General features: G+C 39.6%; 3 non-coding genes across 3 annotated transcripts; all 3 read left to right on the top strand.

Moving 5' to 3' along the window:
* Positions 1–4,196: 4,196 nt before the first annotated feature.
* LOC146912998 (small nucleolar RNA R71) lies at positions 4,197–4,303 on the top strand. Its single transcript, XR_015017037.1, has one exon. It is a non-coding gene; the product is annotated as a small nucleolar RNA R71 (small nucleolar RNA).
* A 6,622-nt stretch (positions 4,304–10,925) lies between these two features.
* Positions 10,926–11,032, top strand: LOC146912997 (small nucleolar RNA R71). The gene has a single exon (XR_015017036.1). It is a non-coding gene; the product is annotated as a small nucleolar RNA R71 (small nucleolar RNA).
* Positions 11,033–17,654: 6,622 nt separating this feature from the next.
* LOC146912996 (small nucleolar RNA R71) lies at positions 17,655–17,759 on the top strand. The gene has a single exon (XR_015017094.1). It is a non-coding gene; the product is annotated as a small nucleolar RNA R71 (small nucleolar RNA).
* Positions 17,760–18,514: the final 755 nt, after the last annotated feature.

The raw sequence follows: 18,514 nt of genomic DNA, 5'->3' as shown, positions 1-18,514 counted from the left end.
TTGGTGCCATTCTCCCGCCCCATTTAACATTAAAAAGAATATAACAATTAAGAACAATTTGATTAATTTTCCCACACAAACTTATACTACTTTAACTCTTAAGACTTTAAAGGGTCTAAGTTAACACTAAAGATAGAACGTGTTCCTTAAAATACCTATTCATACATTTACTCAAGGATTGCAACCGGGTGCTTTTCTCATTGGAGAATTTTCACATTAAAACAAGACATGGGTATAGCAAGAACATAAGAACCACAAGAAACTATTTTCATGTACAAGAGGCGACCTAAAGAAGAGACAAAACAAAAATTTTCATGCCATATTTACATTAAAAACAAGCTACTTAGTCATGCCTCTTGCTATAAAAACAAAACAAAAGAATAAAGTTCAAGGGAGTTTGGGAACACTACGACTCTAGACACTTTATTAGGCCCCCCCCCCCCCCCCCCCCCCACACTTAGGAGAAGCATTGTCCTCAATGATTCAAAAGGAAAAAGAAATTAAAAGAAGAAGAAGAAGTAGAAGAAGATGGAATAGAAGGGGTAGAAGAAGAAAGGGGAGGAAGAGTAAAGAGAAAGGAAGAGAGGGAAGAGGAAAGCTCACATTTTATTGAGGTCCGTAAGGAGGACCTTGGAGATTGAATTGGTGCATCATCCTTCGGAGCATTTCATTGTTTTCTTCCGACAAGCGGTTGCCCCTTTGGACATCATTTCTCAGCCCCAAAAGTTCCACACCTTGCCTTTGTTGCTCGGTGCTTATCCTCTCCACCTCAGTTTGCATCCATGCCCATCTTTCATCATTAGTAAGTTCTCCGGCATCATGGTCATGGTGCTCCTCCTCATGGTGCAAGTTAGCACCTTCTCCTTCATCATGTTGCTCAGGTACCTGTTCATTATCAACATACAACAAATTCTCCTCCACCGCGGTGTTAGTCCGAGATGGGTTAGGAAGCAAAAATAGAATAGGCACATTGAGTTTAAGGGCATATTGCATGGGTGGATGATGTGTAATGAATTTCATAGAGATTAATGTCTCTATGTTTAGCCTATTGTTGCCCTGAATTTCATTTATCCCCTCCTCCTCGCTCACTCCAAACTTCCTAGCAATGAACGTAATAACACCTCCCACCACTATGTCAGCTACAAGATTAGGCTTAGTTCCTATTGATGCGAGGTAGTCAAGTATGTAAAAACAAGTATTCACGGGATTATTAGTAAGCATAGCCCAAAGCATAAAGATTTCATCCGTCCTACATGTTCCTACTTCTTTCCTACCCCAAATGGTACAAGCCATTACTCTCTGAAGGTACCTAAGAACTGGGTTGTGGATGTTACTAGCCTTGTTGGATCGTGGAACATATTGGTTTCTACCGGTGATGCGTGTCCAAAAGCTAGCAGGGTTATAGTCTTCCGGCTTTAGAGCTTGATTCCAAGAGTCATGGATGAACCCCGCATTTGCGAAGCCCATTTCATTGCAAAAGTTTTCAAGTGACATCTCAAAATCAATATTCAAAAGCCGGAAGGAGACTCTATGATCGGGGTCATCTAAATTCAACTTATCTTTCGTAAATTGGATGGAACTTAAAAACTCATAAGTAAAATTTTCATACCCCCTCATAGGACTAAGCAGCTCACCCCATCCTAATCTATTCAGCAATTCAAAAGCATTGTCCCTAATCCCTAAAGTAGTCATAGTATGAGGATGAGGGTACCTACAAGGATGCAAAGGTTTAGAGATAAGGATTTTATACCTTTCTTTTTGGTTGTTATCCTTGAAGGTGATGCCATGATTCTTTGCCGGTGCTCTTTTCTTTGACGGTGGTCCTCCGGAAGATGTTGCCGGTTCCTTGCCACTCCTTCGTGAAGCCATTAGATCTTTGACCTTGATTTGACTTTGGGGTTTTGGTGAAGGTTAGGGTTTTGATGAGAATTTGAGTAGAAAGGGTTGGTTTTGGAGTGGGGTTGATGTTTTGGTGAGGTTTATGGTTTTAGATGTGGAGATTGGATAAGGTTTGGTGGTTTTGGGGTTAGGGTTAATGGAGATAAGGGTTTGGTGAATTATGTGGTTGGGTGGGTGAAAGATATTTTTGATTGGTGGTTTGTGTTTGGAATGAGGTTTAGAATTGATTGGGTGGAAGAATTGAGGGATTTGGTTGAGTTTTGGAGGAGTTATGAAGGTTATGGAGGTTTGGAGAGAAGTTTGAAAGATGAAAGAGGGTTGTTGTTTGTGAATGAGGAAGAAGAAAGAAAAATTTGTGGTTATATGTGGTGTAGAGGTCGGGCACGGCCGTGCCACTTATTGGCACGGGCCGTGCCATCTTTCTGACTTCAATTGCCCCTTTTTTTCTTAAAAACCTGGCATGGCCGTGCCAATGCTAGCACGGGCCGTGCCACCTCTCTGATCCTGAGGGCTTCAGAATTTTTCAATTTCTTGATTTTTCTTCGAATCACACTTGGACAATTACCTACAAAACAACTTAAAACAAAGAAAAACAAAACAAAAGCAATTAAATGCGTGGGTTGCCTCCCACGAAGCGCTCTTTTAATGTCATTAGCTTGACGGTTAGAAAGAGTCCTTAGAATGGGTCAAAGATATCATATTGTGTAGATGACGCTATAAAACGTTCTTTCGCAACATGATCATTAAGCATGCAACAAGAGTAAAGAGCGGGACCTTTCATAACGTTTTCCAACTCGAATCCTACCATTTTATCACTCACTTGAAAGACTATCCTACCAAGTTTAACATCAATGAGAGCTCCTGCAGTTGCAAGGAAAGGTCTACCTAGGATTATGGGGACGTCATCGTCCTCTTCAATGTCAACGACTACAAAATCAGTTGGGATGTATATCCCTTCTATCTTAACAGGTATGTCCTCGACAAATCCTACAAGTTTCATGGTAGAACGATCAGCAATTTTTAATTCCATCTCGGTAGGTTTCAACTCTCCTATCCCTATCCTTTTAAGAAGAGACAAAGGCAGCAAACTAACACTAGCTCCTAAGTCACATAAGGCTTTGTTTATGGTTTCATTACCAATTTCACATGGTATGGCAAAGCTACCTGGATCTCTAAGCTTAGGGGGTGCTTCTTGGATGATTGCACTAGTTTGCTTAGCCAAGGCTATTGTCTCATTATGCTCTATAGCCCTTTTCTTTGAAAAAATTTCCTTTAAAAACTTGGCATATAGAGGCATCCTAGACAAATCTTCAGCAAAGGGAAGTTTAATGCAAATCTTCCTAAGTATGTTAACAAATTTTTCAAACTTACCCTCTAGTTTAAGCTTATCAGGATTTAAGGGGGATGGAGTTTTGTTTTCTTCAAGTGGTTTAGCTTCTTCTATCACAACTTTATCACCTAAGGGCTTGACATTTTCTTTCCCAATGTTTTTAACCTTAGCAAAAGTTTCGCCTAACTTACTACCCCTAAAAGATATGACATTAACTTGGGCTTTGGGGTTGGCTTCGGTTTGACCAGGAAAGACTCCCGGTGTTTGGGAAGATGTAGCCACTTGTTGGGCTATTTGGGCGATTTGTGTTTCAAGCATTTTAGAGTGAGTAGCAATAGAATCAACCTTGGTATTGAGCTTGGAAAGAGAATCATTCAGAAATCCAGTTTGGTTTTTAAGTTCTTGAAGTTGTTTGTTTTGGTTGGCAATGGAGTTTTCCAACAAAATTTCCAAATTGGATTTCTGAGTGAATCTTTGGTTGTTTGCATAACCGGGTGGTGCTACTTGTCCATAGGGATTTTGGTTTTTATAAAAAATTTGATTTTGTCGCATCCCTTGGTTGTATTGAGCATAATTCATTTGCTCAACACCATTAATAGCACCACCTAGTTGGCAATCAACACCAGCATGACCAGTTATACCACATATTTCACAAGGAGGAGTAGAAGCAGAATTGATAGCACTAACATTAAATTTTTCAAGTTTTTCAGTTAGTGTATCAATTTTAGAAGCAAGGTGATCATAGTTAGAGACTTCGTGTATACCTGCCTCCTTTTTGGAGGATGAAGAACTAGTGATGGCTCTTTCGTCGGTCCACTTGTAGTGATTTTGAGCCATGTCTTCGATCAAGGCATACGCCTCCGTGTAATTCTTGTTCATAAGTGCTTCACCTGCAGCTGCATCAACAGACATCTTAGTGGTATAAGACAAGCCATTATAAAAAGTGTGGACTATAAGCCACTTCTGTAGGCCATGGTGGGGACAAAGTCTTAGCATTTCTTTGAAACGCTCCCACGCCTCATAGAGAGATTCCCCATCTTTTTGGTTGAACCGCGTAATTTGGTCTCTAAGTTTGGCGGTTTTAGATGGTGGAAAGAAACGGGCAAGGAATGCTTGCCTCATCTGGTCCCATGAAGTAATGGAACCGACTTCGAGGGAATGGAACCAAGCGCTAGCTCTATCCCTTAAGGAAAAGGGAAAGAGATGAAGTCTTAAGGCTTCTTGGTTCTCCTTCATGGTTCCACTAATTCGTAGGAAAACAGAGATGTGAAGATTGGGATCCTCAGTGGGGGATCCCGAGAATTGGTTTTGCTGCACCAAGTTAAGTAGGGCAGGCTTGATTTCAAAGTTGTCATCCTCAACCGTTGGGTACACAATAACAGCTTGTGGCTCAGCCGTAGACGACGTTGCATACTCTTTGAGAGTGCGATTGGCCATGGCGGTGTTATTTTGTGCGTCTCTCTTTCGTCTATGCAAATACCTTTCGATCTCGTTGATTATTACAACTCGATTTCTAGTTTTTCGCATAAAAAAAAATGAGAACCCAAGAAGTTAATAATGACAGAAAAATAAAAAGTTAAAAATAAAAATAAAAAGAAAAGAGAAAGAAGAAGAGAATTCTAATCACTAAGAAAAAGCTAATTAAATTAGTTAACTCCCCGGCAGCGGCGCCAAAAACTTGATAGAGCCAAACCGCAAGTGCACGGCCTATCGAAGTAATAGTAGTAAGTAGAGTATCGTTCTGCTAGGGAGTTGTTCAACTTAATTAACTTTTAATGAATGATTAGAGGAGAGAAAGTTGATAAGAAAGAGTTTGATTGCTGAAGGTAAAAACAATAATAATAAAGGCCTTAGGATCATTGGTTCATCTTAATAACTAATCCTTCACTAGACAAAACCTAAACATCTAATTTCATGATTTACACACTAATTTCTAAAGACCGGTTTCCCTTAGCCCCTCACCTTTCCGATGAAAGTCCGGTGAGAGTTTACTTCTAGCAACCAAGCCTATTTCACTGACATGATTACTAGAAGATGCATAGAGGATTGAAACTACTCTTTGTCTCAATAATTGCAAAGACTATTTCACTGTTTTGCAATTATTGTCTAGATTCACTTGTTCTAACATCAAGACTCCGCTCTCGCTTTATGAATTGATGTTTGGGATGATGGATTAACGATTATCAAACCCTCCGCTTTCGCTTCCACAGTTTGATAATTGTTAATCCACGTTAAGACGGTGAATCTAGATTAGAAATTAGGGTTACATAGAAATTAGGGTTTAGACATGTTTTGTTTAGGATTGAGTCATTAGACTCCCCAATAATCCTAAGACTAAGAAGTCTACTCACTCGTGTTCATCGTAGACATGGAGGAAGAAGAGAGAAATACGGTAAAATAAATTGCAAAGAAAGTAAAAGGGAAAATAAAGACTTTTATTAAAATAATACTTGAAATAAAACAAAGTAAAGATGATTGTTTATGGTGGAGAGCTACTCTATTTATAGCTTTACATCTGACTTAGAAACTAAGCAACTAAAAGGGTAAAACGGTAAAGCTGCAACAGGGTAACTTGGGCTTGAAGAAAAGCAGCAAAACAGGTCCTGGAGACGGGCACGACCGTGTCACATGTTGGCACGGGCCGTGCCAAGCTTCTGAGTTTGGGGGAACTTATTTTTGTCCCGTATCTTCGTATTCTTGCGCTGTATTTGCTCCAGGCCTCTTTCTTTTGCTCCAAGGCACCTTCCACCATATATTTATTCCTAAAATAAAATAAAAGACAATTTGAAGTAAAATATTCTAAACTAAAATAAAATGCAATAAAATAAAATCAAATATAAAATAAAACTAAACTAAATAAGGCAATAAATTAGACTATCTATGACTCATCAAACTCCCCCACACTTGAATCTTTGCTTGTCCTCAAGCAAAAGGCAACAAACATAGCAGCAACAAAAAGATTACTATGGCAATATTAAGAACAAATGTCTCTAGAGAAAGGCTTTGCCTCAAGTACACTAATTACAATTTCAAATACTTCTCATGAACCTATTCTACCCAACATCAAGTCTCAAGTGAGTGTGTGTGTGCAGTCCAACCCTTTTCTTGCTCCTGTATAAGACAGATATTATGAGGAATAGGTTCTATCCTTAGTGCTAAAGTAACCGAGAAAAGTCCTTTCTTCATTTCATATAAGAGTGATGGGAATTTGAGTTAAAATTTAATTTAGATTAATTTAACAATTAAGCACAAGGGGCTGCAGATGCTTAGGGGCTATCTATCCTCATAGGAAGTCTTTTTGGATGTAATTGTCCTTTCCTCCTAGATTCAAAATCACCCTAAGTAGTGCTGCAAAATTTTATCATCTCCGCGTAGGAAGTCTTTTTGGAGAGGGTGTCCTTTCCCCCTAGCATTGATGAATTTGTTTTCCTCATTTGAGGGATTTGGAACTTAAGTTCAATTAGGGAGTCACCACCACAATTTGGAAGTTAGGGATTGTCCTTTCCCCTACATGTTGGTGCCATTCTCCCGCCCCATTTAACATTAAAAAGAATATAACAATTAAGAACAATTTGATTAATTTTCCCACACAAACTTATACTACTTTTACTCTTAAGACTTTAAAGGGTCTAAGTTAACACTAAAGATAGAACGTGTTCCTTAAAATACCTATTCATACATTTACTCAAGGATTGCAACCGGGTGCTTTTCTCATTGGAGAATTTTCACATTAAAACAAGACATGGGTATAGCAAGAACATAAAAACCACAAGAAACTATTTTCATGTACAAGAGGCGACCTAAAGAAGAGACAAAACAAAAATTTTCACGCCATATTTACATTAAAAACAAGCTACTTAGTCATGCCTCTTGCTATAAAAACAAAACAAAAGAATAAAGTTCAAGGGAGTTTGGGAACACTACGACTCTAGACACTTTATTAGGCCCCCCCCACACTTAGGAGAAGCATTGTCCTCAATGATTCAAAAGGAAAAAGAAATTAAAAGAAGAAGAAGAAGTAGAAGAAGATGGAATAGAAGGGGTAGAAGAAGAAAGGGGAGGAAGAGTAAAGAGAAAGGAAGAGAGGGAAGAGGAAAGCTCACATTTTATTGAGGTCCGTAAGGAGGACCTTGGAGATTGAATTGGTGCATCATCCTTCGGAGCATTTCATTGTTTTCTTCCGACAAGCGGTTGCCCCTTTGGACATCATTTCTCAGCCCCAAAAGTTCCACACCTTGCCTTTGTTGCTCGGTGCTTATCCTCTCCACCTCAGTTTGCATCCATGCCCATCTTTCATCATTAGTAAGTTCTCCGGCATCATGGTCATGGTGCTCCTCCTCATGGTGCAAGTTAGCACCTTCTCCTTCATCATGTTGCTCAGGTACCTGTTCATTATCAACATACAACAAATTCTCCTCCACCGCGGTGTTAGTCCGAGATGGGTTAGGAAGCAAAAATAGAATAGGCACATTGAGTTTAAGGGCATATTGCATGGGTGGATGATGTGTAATGAATTTCATAGAGATTAATGTCTCTATGTTTAGCCTATTGTTGCCCTGAATTTCATTTATCCCCTCCTCCTCGCTCACTCCAAACTTCCTAGCAATGAACGTAATAACACCTCCCACCACTATGTCAGCTACAAGATTAGGCTTAGTTCCTATTGATGCGAGGTAGTCAAGTATGTAAAAACAAGTATTCACGGGATTATTAGTAAGCATAGCCCAAAGCATAAAGATTTCATCCGTCCTACATGTTCCTACTTCTTTCCTACCCCAAATGGTACAAGCCATTACTCTCTGAAGGTACCTAAGAACTGGGTTGTGGATGTTACTAGCCTTGTTGGATCGTGGAACATATTGGTTTCTACCGGTGATGCGTGTCCAAAAGCTAGCAGGGTTATAGTCTTCCGGCTTTAGAGCTTGATTCCAAGAGTCATGGATGAACCCCGCATTTGCGAAGCCCATTTCATTGCAAAAGTTTTCAAGTGACATCTCGAAATCAATATTCAAAAGCCGGAAGGAGACTCTATGATCGGGGTCATCTAAATTCAACTTATCTTTCGTAAATTGGATGGAACTTAAAAACTCATAAGTAAAATTTTCATACCCCCTCATAGGACTAAGCAGCTCACCCCATCCTAATCTATTCAGCAATTCAAAAGCATTGTCCCTAATCCCTAAAGTAGTCATAGTATGAGGATGAGGGTACCTACAAGGATGCAAAGGTTTAGAGATAAGGATTTTATACCTTTCTTTTTGGTTGTTATCCTTGAAGGTGATGCCATGATTCTTTGCCGGTGCTCTTTTCTTTGACGGTGGTCCTCCGGAAGATGTTGCCGGTTCCTTGCCACTCCTTCGTGAAGCCATTAGATCTTTGACCTTGATTTGACTTTGGGGTTTTGGTGAAGGTTAGGGTTTTGATGAGAATTTGAGTAGAAAGGGTTGGTTTTGGAGTGGGGTTGATGTTTTGGTGAGGTTTATGGTTTTAGATGTGGAGATTGGATAAGGTTTGGTGGTTTTGGGGTTAGGGTTAATGGAGATAAGGGTTTGGTGAATTATGTGGTTGGGTGGGTGAAAGATATTTTTGATTGGTGGTTTGTGTTTGGAATGAGGTTTAGAATTGATTGGGTGGAAGAATTGAGGGATTTGGTTGAGTTTTGGAGGAGTTATGAAGGTTATGGAGGTTTGGAGAGAAGTTTGAAAGATGAAAGAGGGTTGTTGTTTGTGAATGAGGAAGAAGAAAGAAAAATTTGTGGTTATATGTGGTGTAGAGGTCGGGCACGGCCGTGCCACTTATTGGCACGGGCCGTGCCATCTTTCTGACTTCAATTGCCCCTTTTTTTCTTAAAAACCTGGCACGGCCGTGCCAATGCTAGCACGGGCCGTGCCACCTCTCTGATCCTGAGGGCTTCAGAATTTTTCAATTTCTTGATTTTTCTTCGAATCACACTTGGACAATTACCTACAAAACAACTTAAAACTAAGAAAAACAAAACAAAAGCAATTAAATGCGTGGGTTGCCTCCCACGAAGCGCTCTTTTAATGTCATTAGCTTGACGGTTAGAAAGAGTCCTTAGAATGGGTCAAAGATATCATATTGTGTAGATGACGCTATAAAACGTTCTTTCACAACATGATCATTAAGCATGCAACAAGAGTAAAGAGCGGGACCTTTCATAACGTTTTCCAACTCGAATCCTACCATTTTATCACTCACTTGAAAGACTATCCTACCAAGTTTAACATCAATGAGAGCTCCTGCAGTTGCAAGGAAAGGTCTACCTAGGATTATGGGGACGTCATCGTCCTCTTCAATGTCAACGACTACAAAATCAGTTGGGATGTATATCCCTTCTATCTTAACAGGTATGTCCTCGACAAATCCTACAAGTTTCATGGTAGAACGATCAGCAATTTTTAATTCCATCTCGGTAGGTTTCAACTCTCCTATCCCTATCCTTTTAAGAAGAGACAAAGGCAGCAAACTAACACTAGCTCCTAAGTCACATAAGGCTTTGTTTATGGTTTCATTACCAATTTCACATGGTATGGCAAAGCTACCTGGATCTCTAAGCTTAGGGGGTGCTTCTTGGATGATTGCACTAGTTTGCTTAGCCAAGGCTATTGTCTCATTATGCTCTATAGCCCTTTTCTTTGAAAAAATTTCCTTTAAAAACTTGGCATATAGAGGCATCCTAGACAAAGCTTCAGCAAAGGGAAGTTTAATGCAAATCTTCCTAAGTATGTTAACAAATTTTTCAAACTTACCCTCTAGTTTAAGCTTATCAGGATTTAAGGGGGATGGAGTTTTGTTTTCTTCAAGTGGTTTAGCTTCTTCTATCGCAACTTTATCACCTAAGGGCTTGACATTTTCTTTCCCAATGTTTTTAACCTTAGCAAAAGTTTCGCCTAACTTACTACCCCTAAAAGATATGACATTAACTTGGGCTTTGGGGTTGGCTTCGGTTTGACCAGGAAAGACTCCCGGTGTTTGGGAAGATGTAGCCACTTGTTGGGCTATTTGGGCGATTTGTGTTTCAAGCATTTTAGAGTGAGTAGCAATAGAATCAACCTTGGTATTGAGCTTGGAAAGAGAATCATTCAGAAATCCAGTTTGGTTTTTAAGTTCTTGAAGTTGTTTGTTTTGGTTGGCAATGGAGTTTTCCAACAAAATTTCCAAATTGGATTTCTGAGTGAATCTTTGGTTGTTTGCATAACCGGGTGGTGCTACTTGTCCATAGGGATTTTGGTTTTTATAAAAAATTTGATTTTGTCGCATCCCTTGGTTGTATTGAGCATAATTCATTTGCTCAACACCATTAATAGCACCACCTAGTTGGCAATCAACACCAGCATGACCAGTTATACCACATATTTCACAAGGAGGAGTAGAAGCAGAATTGATAGCACTAACATTAAATTTTTCAAGTTTTTCAGTTAGTGTATCAATTTTAGAAGCAAGGTGATCATAGTTAGAGACTTCGTGTATACCTGCCTCCTTTTTGGAGGATGAAGAACTAGTGATGGCTCTTTCGTCGGTCCACTTGTAGTGATTTTGAGCCATGTCTTCGATCAAGGCATACGCCTCCGTGTAATTCTTGTTCATAAGTGCTCCACCTGCAGCTACATCAACAGACATCTTAGTGGTATAAGACAAGCCATTATAAAAAGTGTGGACTATAAGCCACTTCTCTAGGCCATGGTGGGGACAAAGTCTTAGCATTTCTTTGAAACGCTCCCACGCCTCATAGAGAGATTCCCCATCTTTTTGGTTGAACCGCGTAATTTGGTCTCTAAGTTTGGCGGTTTTAGATGGTGGAAAGAAACGGGCAAGGAATGCTTGCCTCATCTGGTCCCATGAAGTAATGGAACCGACTTCGAGGGAATGGAACCAAGCGCTAGCTCTATCCCTTAAGGAAAAGGGAAAGAGATGAAGTCTTAAGGCTTCTTGGTTCTCCTTCATGGTTCCACTAATTCGTAGGAAAACAGAGATGTGAAGATTGGGATCCTCAGTGGGGGATCCCGAGAATTGGTTTTGCTGCACCAAGTTAAGTAGGGCAGGCTTGATTTCAAAGTTGTCATCCTCAACCGTTGGGTACACAATAACAGCTTGTGGCTCAGCCGTAGACGGCGTTGCATACTCTTTGAGAGTGCGATTGGCCATGGCGGTGTTATTTTGTGCGTCTCTCTTTCGTCTATGCAAATACCTTTCGATCTCGTTGATTATTACAACTCGATTTCTAGTTTTTCGCATAAAAAAAAATGAGAACCCAAGAAGTTAATAATGACAGAAAAATAAAAAGTTAAAAATAAAAATAAAAAGAAAAGAGAAAGAAGAAGAGAATTCTAATCACTAAGAAAAAGCTAATTAAATTAGTTAACTCCCCGGCAGCGGCGCCAAAAACTTGATAGAGCCAAACCGCAAGTGCACGGCCTATCGAAGTAATAGTAGTAAGTAGAGTATCGTTCCGCTAGGGAGTTGTTCAACTTAATTAACTTTTAATGAATGATTAGAGGAGAGAAAGTTGATAAGAAAGAGTTTGATTGTTGAAGGTAAAAACAATAATAATAAAGGCCTTAGGATCATTGGTTCATCTTAATAACTAATCCTTCACTAGACAAAACCTAAACATCTAATTTCATGATTTACACACTAATTTCTAAAGACCGGTTTCCCTTAGCCCCTCACCTTTCCGATGAAAGTCCGGTGAGAGTTTACTTCTAGCAACCAAGCCTATTTCACTGACATGATTACTAGAAGATGCATAGAGGATTGAAACTACTCGTTGTCTCAATAATTGCAAAGACTATTTCACTGTTTTGCAATTATTGTCTAGATTCACTTGTTCTAACATCAAGACTCCGCTCTCGCTTTATGAATTGATGTTTGGGATGATGGATTAACGATTATCAAACCCTCCGCTTTCGCTTCCACAGTTTGATAATTGTTAATCCACGTTAAGACGGTGAATCTAGATTAGAAATTAGGGTTACATAGAAATTAGGGTTTAGACATGTTTTGTTTAGGATTGAGTCATTAGACTCCCCAATAATCCTAAGACTAAGAAGTCTACTCACTCATGTTCATCGTAGACATGGAGGAAGAAGAGAGAAATACGGTAAAATAAATTGCAAAGAAAGTAAAAGGGAAAATAAAGACTTTTATTAAAATAATACTTGAAATAAAACAAAGTAAAGATGATTGTTTATGGTGGAGAGCTACTCTATTTATAGCTTTACATCTGACTTAGAAACTAAGCAACTAAAAGGGTAAAACGGTAAAGCTGCAACAGGGTAACTTGGGCTTGAAGAAAAGCAGCAAAACAGGTCCTGGAGACGGGCACGACCGTGCCACATGTTGGCACGGGCCGTGCCAAGCTTCTGAGTTTGGGGGAACTTATTTTTGTCCCGTATCTTCGTATTCTTGCGCTGTATTTGCTCCAGGCCTCTTTCTTTTGCTCCAAGGCACCTTCCACCATATATTTATTCCTAAAATAAAATAAAAGACAATTTGAAGTAAAATATTCTAAACTAAAATAAAATGCAATAAAATAAAATCAAATCTAAAATAAAACTAAACTAAATAAGGCAATAAATTAGACTATCTATGACTCATCAAACTCCCCCACACTTGAATCTTTGCTTGTCCTCAAGCAAAAGGCAACAAACATAGCAGCAACAAAAAGATTACTATGGCAATATTAAGAACAAATGTCTCTAGAGAAAGGCTTTGCCTCAAGTACACTAATTACAATTTCAAATACTTCTCATGAACCTATTCTACCCAACATCAAGTCTCAAGTGAGTGTGTGTGTGCAGTCCAACCCTTTTCTTGCTCCTGTATAAGACAGATATTATGAGGAATAGGTTCTATCCTTAGTGCTAAAGTAACCGAGAAAAGTCCTTTCTTCATTTCATATAAGAGTGATGGGAATTTGAGTTAAAATTTAATTTAGATTAATTTAACAATTAAGCACAAGGGGCTGCAGATGCTTAGGGGCTATCTATCCTCATAGGAAGTCTTTTTGGATGTAATTGTCCTTTCCTCCTAGATTCAAAATCACCCTAAGTAGTGCTGCAAAATTTTATCATCTCCGCGTAGGAAGTCTTTTTGGAGAGGGTGTCCTTTCCCCCTAGCATTGATGAATTTGTTTTCCTCATTTGAGGGATTTGGAACTTAAGTTCAATTAGGGAGTCACCACCACAATTTGGAAGTTAGGGATTGTCCTTTCCCCTACATGTTGGTGCCATTCTCCCGCCCCATTTAACATTAAAAAGAATATAACAATTAAGAACAATTTGATTAATTTTCCCACACAAACTTATACTACTTTTACTCTTAAGACTTTAAAGGGTCTAAGTTAACACTAAAGATAGAACGTGTTCCTTAAAATACCTATTCATACATTTACTCAAGGATTGCAACCGGGTGCTTTTCTCATTGGAGAATTTTCACATTAAAACAAGACATGGGTATAGCAAGAACATAAAAACCACAAGAAACTATTTTCATGTACAAGAGGCGACCTAAAGAAGAGACAAAACAAAAATTTTCACGCCATATTTACATTAAAAACAAGCTACTTAGTCATGCCTCTTGCTATAAAAACAAAACAAAAGAATAAAGTTCAAGGGAGTTTGGGAACACTACGACTCTAGACACTTTATTAGGCCCCCCCCACACTTAGGAGAAGCATTGTCCTCAATGATTCAAAAGGAAAAAGAAATTAAAAGAAGAAGAAGAAGTAGAAGAAGATGGAATAGAAGGGGTAGAAGAAGAAAGGGGAGGAAGAGTAAAGAGAAAGGAAGAGAGGGAAGAGGAAAGCTCACATTTTATTGAGGTCCGTAAGGAGGACCTTGGAGATTGAATTGGTGCATCATCCTTCGGAGCATTTCATTGTTTTCTTCCGACAAGCGGTTGCCCCTTTGGACATCATTTCTCAGCCCCAAAAGTTCCACACCTTGCCTTTGTTGCTCGGTGCTTATCCTCTCCACCTCAGTTTGCATCCATGCCCATCTTTCATCATTAGTAAGTTCTCCGGCATCATGGTCATGGTGCTCCTCCTCATGGTGCAAGTTAGCACCTTCTCCTTCATCATGTTGCTCAGGTACCTGTTCATTATCAACATACAACAAATTCTCCTCCACCGCGGTGTTAGTCCGAGATGGGTTAGGAAGCAAAAATAGAATAGGCACATTGAGTTTAAGGGCATATTGCATGGGTGGATGATGTGTAATGAATTTCATAGAGATTAATGTCTCTATGTTTAGCCTATTGTTGCCCTGAATTTCATTTATCCCCTCCTCCTCGCTCACTCCAAACTTCCTAGCAATGAACGTAATAACACCTCCCACCACTATGTCAGCTACAAGATTAGGCTTAGTTCCTATTGATGCGAGGTAGTCAAGTATGTAAAAACAAGTATTCACGGGATTATTAGTAAGCATAGCCCAAAGCATAAAGATTTCATCCGTCCTACATGTTCCTACTTCTTTCCTACCCCAAATGGTACAAGCCATTACTCTCTGAAGGTACCTAAGAACTGGGTTGTGGATGTTACTAGCCTTGTTGGATCGTGGAACATATTGGTTTCTACCGGTGATGCGTGTCCAAAAGCTAGCAGGGTTATAGTCTTCCGGCTTTAGAGCTTGATTCCAAGAGTCATGGATGAACCCCGCATTTGCGAAGCCCATTTCATTGCAAAAGTTTTCAAGTGACATCTCGAAATCAATATTCAAAAGCCGGAAGGAGACTCTATGATCGGGGTCATCTAAATTCAACTTATCTTTCGTAAATTGGATGGAACTTAAAAACTCATAAGTAAAATTTTCATACCCCCTCATAGGACTAAGCAGCTCACCCCATCCTAATCTATTCAGCAATTCAAAAGCATTGTCCCTAATCCCTAAAGTAGTCATAGTATGAGGATGAGGGTACCTACAAGGATGCAAAGGTTTAGAGATAAGGATTTTATACCTTTCTTTTTGGTTGTTATCCTTGAAGGTGATGCCATGATTCTTTGCCGGTGCTCTTTTCTTTGACGGTGGTCCTCCGGAAGATGTTGCCGGTTCCTTGCCACTCCTTCGTGAAGCCATTAGATCTTTGACCTTGATTTGACTTTGGGGTTTTGGTGAAGGTTAGGGTTTTGATGAGAATTTGAGTAGAAAGGGTTGGTTTTGGAGTGGGGTTGATGTTTTGGTGAGGTTTATGGTTTTAGATGTGGAGATTGGATAAGGTTTGGTGGTTTTGGGGTTAGGGTTAATGGAGATAAGGGTTTGGTGAATTATGTGGTTGGGTGGGTGAAAGATATTTTTGATTGGTGGTTTGTGTTTGGAATGAGGTTTAGAATTGATTGGGTGGAAGAATTGAGGGATTTGGTTGAGTTTTGGAGGAGTTATGAAGGTTATGGAGGTTTGGAGAGAAGTTTGAAAGATGAAAGAGGGTTGTTGTTTGTGAATGAGGAAGAAGAAAGAAAAATTTGTGGTTATATGTGGTGTAGAGGTCGGGCACGGCCGTGCCACTTATTGGCACGGGCCGTGCCATCTTTCTGACTTCAATTGCCCCTTTTTTTCTTAAAAACCTGGCACGGCCGTGCCAATGCTAGCACGGGCCGTGCCACCTCTCTGATCCTGAGGGCTTCAGAATTTTTCAATTTCTTGATTTTTCTTCGAATCACACTTGGACAATTACCTACAAAACAACTTAAAACAAGGAAAAACAAAACAAAAGCAATTAAATGCGTGGGTTGCCTCCCACGAAGCGCTCTTTTAATGTCATTAGCTTGACGGTTAGAAAGAGTCCTTAGAATGGGTCAAAGATATCATATTGTGTAGATGACGCTATAAAACGTTCTTTCACAACATGATCATTAAGCATGCAACAAGAGTAAAGAGCGGGACCTTTCATAACGTTTTCCAACTCGAATCCTACCATTTTATCACTCACTTGAAAGACTATCCTACCAAGTTTAACATCAATGAGAGCTCCTGCAGTTGCAAGGAAAGGTCTACCTAGGATTATGGGGACGTCATCGTCCTCTTCAATGTCAACGACTACAAAATCAGTTGGGATGTATATCCCTTCTATCTTAACAGGTATGTCCTCGACAAATCCTACAAGTTTCATGGTAGAACGATCAGCAATTTTTAATTCCATCTCGGTAGGTTTCAACTCTCCTATCCCTATCCTTTTAAGAAGAGACAAAGGCAGCAAACTAACACTAGCTCCTAAGTCACATAAGGCTTTGTTTATGGTTTCATTACCAATTTCACATGGTATGGCAAAGCTACCTGGATCTCTAAGCTTAGGGGGTGCTTCTTGGATGATTGCACTAGTTTGCTTAGCCAAGGCTATTGTCTCATTATGCTCTATAGCCCTTTTCTTTGAAAAAATTTCCTTTAAAAACTTGGCATATAGAGGCATCCTAGACAAAGCTTCAGCAAAGGGAAGTTTAATGCAAATCTTCCTAAGTATGTTAACAAATTTTTCAAACTTACCCTCTAGTTTAAGCTTATCAGGATTTAAGGGGGATGGAGTTTTGTTTTCTTCAAGTGGTTTAGCTTCTTCTATCACAACTTTATCACCTAAGGGCTTGACATTTTCTTTCCCAATGTTTTTAACCTTAGCAAAAGTTTCGCCTAACTTACTACCCCTAAAAGATATGACATTAACTTGGGCTTTGGGGTTGGCTTCGGTTTGACCAGGAAAGACTCCCGGTGTTTGGGAAGATGTAGCCACTTGTTGGGCTATTTGGGCGATTTGTGTTTCAAGCATTTTAGAGTGAGTAGCAATAGAATCAACCTTGGTATTGAGCTTGGAAAGAGAATCATTCAGAAATCCAGTTTGGTTTTTAAGTTCTTGAAGTTGTTTGTTTTGGTTGGCAATGGAGTTTTCCAACAAAATTTCCAAATTGGATTTCTGAGTGAATCTTTGGTTGTTTGCATAACCGAGTGGTGCTACTTGTCCATAGGGATTTTGGTTTTTATAAAAAATTTGATTTTGTCGCATCCCTTGGTTGTATTGAGCATAATTCATTTGCTCAACACCATTAATAGCACCACCTAGTTGGCAATCAACACCAGCATGACCAGTTATACCACATATTTCACAAGGAGGAGTAGAAGCAGAATTGATAGCACTAACATTAAATTTTTCAAGTTTTTCAGTTAGTGTATCAATTTTAGAAGCAAGGTGATCATAGTTAGAGACTTCGTGTATACCTGCCTCCTTTTTGGAGGATGAAGAACTAGTGATGGCTCTTTCGTCGGTCCACTTGTAGTGATTTTGAGCCATGTCTTCGATCAAGGCATACGCCTCCGTGTAATTCTTGTTCATAAGTGCTCCACCTGCAGCTGCATCAACAGACATCTTAGTGGTATAAGACAAGCCATTATAAAAAGTGTGGACTATAAGCCACTTCTCTAGGCCATGGTGGGGACAAAGTCTTAGCATTTCTTTGAAACGCTCCCACGCCTCATAGAGATTCCCCATCTTTTTGGTTGAACCGCGTAATTTGGTCTCTAAGTTTGGCGGTTTTAGATGGTGGAAAGAAACGGGCAAGGAATGCTTGCCTCATCTGGTCCCATGAAGTAATGGAACCGACTTCGAGGGAATGGAACCAAGCGCTAGCTCTATCCCTTAAGGAAGAGGGAAAGAGATGAAGTCTTAAGGCTTCTTGGTTCTCCTTCATGGTTCCACTAATTCGTAGGAAAACAGAGATGTGAAGATTGGGATCCTCAGTGGGGGATCCCGAGAATTGGTTTTGCTGCACCAAGTTAAGTAGGGCAGGCTTGATTTCAAAGTTGTCATCCTCAACCGTTGGGTACACAATAACAGCTTGTGGCTCAGCCGTAGACGGCGTTGCATACTCTTTGAGAGTGCGATTGGCCATGGCGGTGTTATTTTGTGCGTCTCTCTTTCGTCTATGCAAATACCTTTCGATCTCGTTGATTATTACAACTCGATTTCTAGTTTTTCGCATAAAAAAAATGAGAACCCAAGAAGTTAATAATGACAGAAAAATAAAAAGTTAAAAATAAAAATAAAAAGAAAAGAGAAAGAAGAAGAGAATTCTAATCACTAAGAAAAAGCTAATTAAATTAGTTAACTCCCCGGCAGCGGCGCCAAAAACTTGATAGAGCCAAACCGCAAGTGCACGGCCTATCGAAGTAATAGTAGTAAGTAGAGTATCGTTCCGCTAGGGAGTTGTTCAACTTAATTAACTTTTAATGAATGATTAGAGGAGAGAAAGTTGATAAGAAAGAGTTTGATTGTTGAAGGTAA

Source organism: Medicago sativa, chromosome 6, assembly GCF_051527215.1.
Source record: "Medicago sativa cultivar Bolivia chromosome 6, Bolivia_mono, whole genome shotgun sequence".
NCBI classification, from domain to species: Eukaryota; Viridiplantae; Streptophyta; class Magnoliopsida; order Fabales; family Fabaceae; genus Medicago; species Medicago sativa.
Note: the sequence above shows the minus strand (reverse complement) of the source record. Positions and strands in the feature narration are given on the sequence as shown.